The sequence below is a fragment of the Lathyrus oleraceus genome, chromosome 1 (assembly GCF_024323335.1).
Source record: "Lathyrus oleraceus cultivar Zhongwan6 chromosome 1, CAAS_Psat_ZW6_1.0, whole genome shotgun sequence".
NCBI classification, from domain to species: Eukaryota; Viridiplantae; Streptophyta; class Magnoliopsida; order Fabales; family Fabaceae; genus Lathyrus; species Lathyrus oleraceus.
Window position 1 is genome coordinate 442,407,001 of NC_066579.1, and position 6,717 is coordinate 442,413,717.

Genomic DNA, 6,717 nt, shown 5'->3' on the forward strand with positions numbered 1-6,717 from the left:
TAGTCACTATATCAACTACCGAAGCAGAATATGTTGCCGCAACATCATGTGCTTGTCAAGCAATCTGGCTTAGGAGGATTCTTGAGGGGCTGAGTTTTGTGTAAGAAAGGGATGTTGATGCTACTGCAATTTATTGCGACAATAATTCAGCTATCAAACTTTCCAAAAATCATGTTTTACACTGAAGAAGCAAGCACATAGACATGAAATTTAATTTTATTCGAAATCTCACAAAGGGTGGAGTTATTGAACTTCACTACTGCAAAAGTGAAGACTAAATTACTGATATAATGACAAAGTCATTGAGGGTGTCTACATTTCAGAAGCTCAGGGCATTGTTGGGCGCGTGTGATAAACTGAATGTTTGAAAACTTTTAGTTTAAGGGTGAATATTAGAAATATTAATTTATTATATTATTTATGTTTGTAACTGATTTGTTTTGAGTTTGTCCTAATCTTTAGGGATATTTAATTGAGTCAGTAGCGGGTGCTGAATTTAAGAATATGATGTTAGTTGCTCTCAACTCTATTAAACATTACATTTGCAATCGTTGTTATTTTAATCTTTCATTCAATAAAAACAGCAGTTTTTTGTGCCTCTTTTTGTGCCTCTTTGTACTCTAAGTTAACATTTTTTGGGGTCAATTTGACTAGGCTTATCCTACCTATGTACTCCTTTAATGATATGTATATGGAGATTTCTTCAAGCTATGGTCTGAGAGTCAACATGGTGTATCGATTAAGGAAGGGTTTAAATTAATTAAAATAGTCCCTCATTTATGGTTTGGAAGACTTATAAAAGCAATGGTGTCCTTGAATTATTAGCAAAGCTTGGAAGATCAAAATATCGTGGATAAAACGAGTGTTAAAAGAAGATACATCTATAAGATCTTATGGAATTGTTTTGTGACACCAAATTGACATTTCATTGAAATTTAACAAGACATAACTTGTTCAAAACATAACTTGTTCAAGACATAACACATTGAAATTTACTGATATTTCATTAAAAAAAAAATAGTAAATTAATAACCATAACTTATATTCACTAAGAGACATGTCTGTTAAAAAAGTAGTTATCAACCGATGCGTTTAAATAGTAATTTTATTTTATCTTAAATTAGTTTCATTCTATTATATGAACCTATTAAGCAAACTCAATTACCTCTTCTAATTTTTTCTTTATTTAAACAATTATTTTATTGTAAAGACTCCTAATACTCCTTGTGATGTATGTTTTTATGCCAAATAAAGGAGACTCCCTTTTTTCTCATAGTTCTCATGTTTCTCATTCAAATTTTGATTTAGTGCATATGGATATTTGGGGTCCCCTATCCATAACATATATGATGATTTATAGATACTTCCTCACATTTGTAGATGATAAGAGTAGATTCACTTGGTTATTTCTCATGAGATTGAAATCTGAAGCATCAGTCATCATTAAATCTTTTTCACTGGTCAAAACTTAATTCAACACATCTATTAAATGCATCGGATCTAATAATGGATGTGAATTTATCCTCATAGAATTTTACAAACAACATGACATTATTCATCAAACATCTTGTGTTGGTACCCCTCAACAAAATGACATCGTTGAGAGGAAACACCAACATATTTTAGGTATCACTCGAGCCATCTTATTCCAAGCTAATTTGACTCAAACATTTTATGCTCATGTTGTTGGCCATGTTATTCACATAATAAACAGAATGCCATCTGTTTTTTTAAAACACAAGTCACCATATCAAGTTTTATACAACAGGTTGTCTAATCTTACAAACCTCAAAATGTTTGGTTCATTATGCTTTGCATCCACTTTGAAAGCTCATAGAAAGAAGCTAGACTCTAGATCAAAAAAATATGTCTACTTAGGTTATAAACCTGGCACCATAGACGATATCATGTTTGACTTACAAAGTAAAGAGTTGTTTGTATCTAGAGATGTGTCATTCTTTAAACATCACTTACCATACAAACATTCACCTGTTAATTCCACTAATCCCAGTCTTGCAACACAGGTTTCTAATGATACTTACTTAGATGGTCTATTGGACTATTCATATAATCTAACAATCATCCCACACCTGCTTCTATTTCTCTATACTCAATCTTCTTCCTCCTTTCAACATGTGCAAAGCTTGAAGCTTAATAGAACTTTCATCTATTTAAAGTCTTACAAGAAAAGCAACCAGCCTTTCTCTTGCCATATTCTCCAGCTTGGCACAGTTTGCAATTCTTAATTTTGTCAGGGATGTGAGGTGGCGAAGCCCCGTGCCGTTCAATGTGTGCAAAGGAGGGAGGCAACAATGCACAACCCTCCTTGGGAAAGGACTCAACACTTTCACATGGACAGTTAATGGAAAGATGGACAATTTGAACTATATTTTGAAGAATCTTCTAAACGGAAAGATATTTTAGATTTTTACATTATGAGCCATTTTATATTTGAAAAGTTTTCTAGTGGGAGGGTTACGAGAGAATCACAACGACTAATTATATTCATCAACTAAAGTGAGTCATGTTGGTTGTTTTCAATGTTTCAACTAAAGTTTTACATTACGATTTTTCAATGTTGCTAAATCATGCACCAGGTCATGCATCACAAAACTCTGGTTCTCACTCCCAGAACGTTGAAAAATCGATCTTTAAGCTAAGTCAGTAAAATACCCATAGCCAACTTCTTCTAAAGTCTTCCCGTTTTTTTTTTTGAGGTTGCAAAAGATCTTCGGCCATCCACATCTAAACCAGTTTGTCTTTATAAAATTCATAATCCTTAGGATACAAGGAACAATAAACAAAGCATCGTTTCAAATAGGGAGGGAGGTAATTATAACTAATTCTTAGTGCTGGAATGATCTTACTCTCATTTTCACAAATGTTACTATTTATATTATACCAATCCCTAATGTCACGTTTAAGTCGCAACAGGCCCCTAAGTGATTGTGCTGCTAAAGGCAATCCCTTACATTTCTTAACAATCTTTCTGCCAATTTTGTGGAGATCCATATTATCATTGCATTCTTGTTGAGGAAGGCATGGATGGTGTGCAAACACTGACCAGCAATCTTCATCAGACAATTGTTGAAGAAAGTAGCCTTGAAAGGTTTGGACCATAGAAGCAACTTTTTCAATACGAGTTGTTACAAGAATCTTACTTCCAATAGTTCCGTATTGAAGAGGCCTTAAAAGAGAATTCCACGCATCATAATCCTCAGTCCATATATCATCCAAAACAATTAAGAACTTTTTTCTAGACTGTATTTGCTTCAAATCACGATGAAGCAATTCTTTGTTATTTATGCTACAAGTACTCTAAGATAGCCTTTGTAACCTTGAATTCATCAAAATGATCAGAAACACAGGCCCATGCTTGAACATAAAAGTTCAGCATTATATTGTCATGGTTGTACACAGATTGGGCTAAAGTTGTTTTTCCTACTCCACCCATTCCAACTATGGGGATCACACTAGTCTTACCGTGGACATCTCCATCCAACAGTAATTTGAGTATGGCCTCTTTATCTTGATTCCTACCAAATATGTTAGATCTGTCTTCTAAAGAGGTTGATGGAGATCTCCATGATGAGTGGTGAGTTGCAATATGTTGAAGGCCAAGAATATCTTTGAATTTGAGATTGTATTCAAGCCTAGCAACTATATCTTCCGGCTTACAAACCATATCCCTTTCCTCAAAGTTTAAAAAGCGAGAGAAGTAGTTATCAATACTCACCTTCTTGTTCTTCCGAGTAGTTGCAACTTTGGTAGAGATGTCATCCAAAATGTCGTCAGCAACATAAACAACATCTTTGAGATCATCGAGCCAGTCTTAACAGCAGAGTCGTTGAACTGTTTCAGCTCTTAATTATTTTAAATCATATAATCTTTTTATGTATTATAATTCTAAGGTTACCGAAAGATAAATTAGGACAATGTTGACAAAGGTCGCAACATGACTCTCATTCTAAAAAAAGAACTCTAGTTTGATTTATGGAGACATCGAGTCATGGTTAAAAAAAACAGACGTCTTGTTACCGATTCGAGTATTTATATCATTGCAGACTCAAAGGCCTTAGACATAGAGATACCTTGTGATACATACTAGGTGTCAAAGAGCCTAGTTACGGTATATTAACAACAACAAAAGAAGAAAAAAGTACCCCATCTTATGGCCTGTAAACAAATAAAAATTTAAATATGTTTTATATCCAAATATCTGCTCTAATTAGGCATGCATACTGCTTAAAAAGAGAAACAACAAAATATTCCTAATGCTTAGTGACACTAAAGTGCCTAATTATCCTTAAAATCACAATGAAGAATGCAAATTGTATGAAATCACCATCTTATTTTCTGTTCCTTGTTTGTCTCACTATTGTAGTTCTAAAAGGGACTATGAACTAAGAAATTATTCTTAAACTGTGTGACAGGTCCTGAATCAGGATTGTTTTTACTGACGTTGAAACCAGGATTACAACATGGTTGAAATAAGCATCTTCTACCGTATCTATACAGATAAGGATCAATATTTTGCTAACGCAGAGCAATCAAAGAGGATTCCATAAATTGGTAAATAATTTCATAAACTGAAAACAAAATGAACATAGAGTTGTTGAGGGAGTAAGTAAGTAGGCAAGAATTGATAAGCTTCCATCACAAGATCGTAGCATGGATAACTTCTTCAAAGATCTCCCAATCATAATCATTAGGATTTAGGATATGATGAACAATAAACAAAACATAATTTCTAACAGAGAGGGAAAATGATCTAGAAGGTAAATCATTAATATATCTATAACCAATTTCAGCAGCAAATTAACAGTTAGACTAATTTTGCACTACAATTTTAACAAGTATCCGACCTTAGCTCAGTTGGTAGGGAAGACTGTAGTTGGAGTACCAAACTGAAATCCTTAGGTCGTTGGTTTGAATCTGGTAGGTCGGAATAATTATTAGTTTCTATTTGATTTTTTTATTTATTTAATTCTATTAAATATGGCAATAGCATGAATTGCTAGACATAGAAATACACACACAATTATCACAATAACACATAGTGTTGAGTGATTAGTTTTGGTGAAGAATTCTTGTTCCATTTTTGAGAGAGTCTTGAGAGAAAATATTGTTCTTAGTCCTCATTACTCTAAGAGGATTTGTTGTACTCTTTCTTTTACATAGTGGAACTTTGCTAGTGAGCACACAAGGTTTTTTACCTTTCACATTGAAGGGGTTTTTCCACGTAAATCTTGTGTTTTTTTCTTGCTATTTTACTTACATCTCTTTAATTCTCAATTGTCTCGATCCTGAGCTTCCGCATTGTGCTGATACCTTAACAAAATTTGGGAGATATATCCATCTCATTTGTGAATTTATAAACTCCTCTGCATCTCGAGACCATACAAGCCATGATTCCTCTAGGTACTTCAGTTTTTGAACGTACCATGGACCCAAATAGCATAACTACTATCTAGAACCCTCACGTACCTAATTCTATCTAGACCCATCACGTACCTAATTCTTCCTTTGTGAGTTGCAAACCGCGTACCCAAATTCGGATCATGTACCGAAGCAAATAGTGAGCAGTGTGACTATGTTCTAAAGTCTTCGAATAACAAGATCAACAGGTTGAGTTTGTAACCCTTAGGATACAATAAACAATTAAGAAAGCAGTGTTTCAATAAGCCTCCAAGTGATTGTGCTGCTAAAGACACTCCCTTACATTTTCTAACAAACTATGAAAAGCATGCATGTTTTGCAAATACTGACCAAGAAGCCTCATTAGTAAGCACTATAGTTGGAAACTTAGTTAATCTAATTTTCAACAGAATTTCTAACAGCAACCGACCTTAGCTCAGTTGGTAGAGCGGAGGACTGTAGTTGGTGTACCATGCTGTCATCCTTAGGTCACTGGTTCGAATCCGGTAGGTCGGAATTTACTTTTTAATTTCTATTTGAATTTTTTTGTAATTTTATTGTTTAGCTTGTGTTTTGGAAGAAAATGGCGAGTAAGAAAGGTTGAAGAAGAACTGACCTGAGAACCAGAGCATGAGCACGAGCACGAGCATCTCCCTGTCTTGAGAAGAGAGACAAAGAATTCCCAACCAAAGGAGATGAAGCTTTTTCTTTACTGGGAAGGTTATAGCTGCCGTCTTTTCCGTTCACCCAAACCGGACCCTATTTTTTCTTTTTATAAACTTTTAAGAGCCTCTCCAACATAAATTGCTAAGTACGTGTCGACCTCTAAGCTTAACATTTTCTTTAGCCGGGCATACATGTTATGTTTAAATCTACTATCAAACCTTTATAATACTAATGTATAATTTTTTATTTTGTTTTTTAATTTACACTAACATTTTAATATATTGGTAATCAATAAATATCACAGAAAAATCTCAATCAAACATTTATTTGCATGTCAAATATCAATCAATAAGTGTATACTTCAAATAAAAGTTTTTTCTCCTTTTCATCAAACTCATTTTAAAATTAAATTTAAATTTCAAACTTCTATTTGACATATATTTTTCATTTCTTTCTCTCTTTAATTTATCTTAATTTTTTTTAAATAATCACTTTTTTTAATTAAAATTATAAAATAACATATTTTTCAAAATATTTACCGGAATAACCATCTTTCATGAAGCATGCGCAAGTTGGACTGACGCATCTATTTTTCCATTGAACATAGGCGTCAATGGTCTGGCGCATGCAATG

General features: G+C 33.6%; 1 non-coding gene and 1 pseudogene across 1 annotated transcript; one reads left to right on the forward strand and one right to left on the reverse strand.

Annotated features, from left to right (window-relative positions):
* Positions 1–1,747: 1,747 nt before the first annotated feature.
* LOC127081620 (putative disease resistance protein RGA1) lies at positions 1,748–6,254 on the reverse strand (annotated as a pseudogene).
* Positions 5,844–5,934, forward strand: TRNAY-GUA (transfer RNA tyrosine (anticodon GUA)). Its single transcript is given in 2 exon segments — positions 5,844–5,880; positions 5,899–5,934. It is a non-coding gene; the product is annotated as a tRNA-Tyr (tRNA).
* Positions 6,255–6,717: the final 463 nt, after the last annotated feature.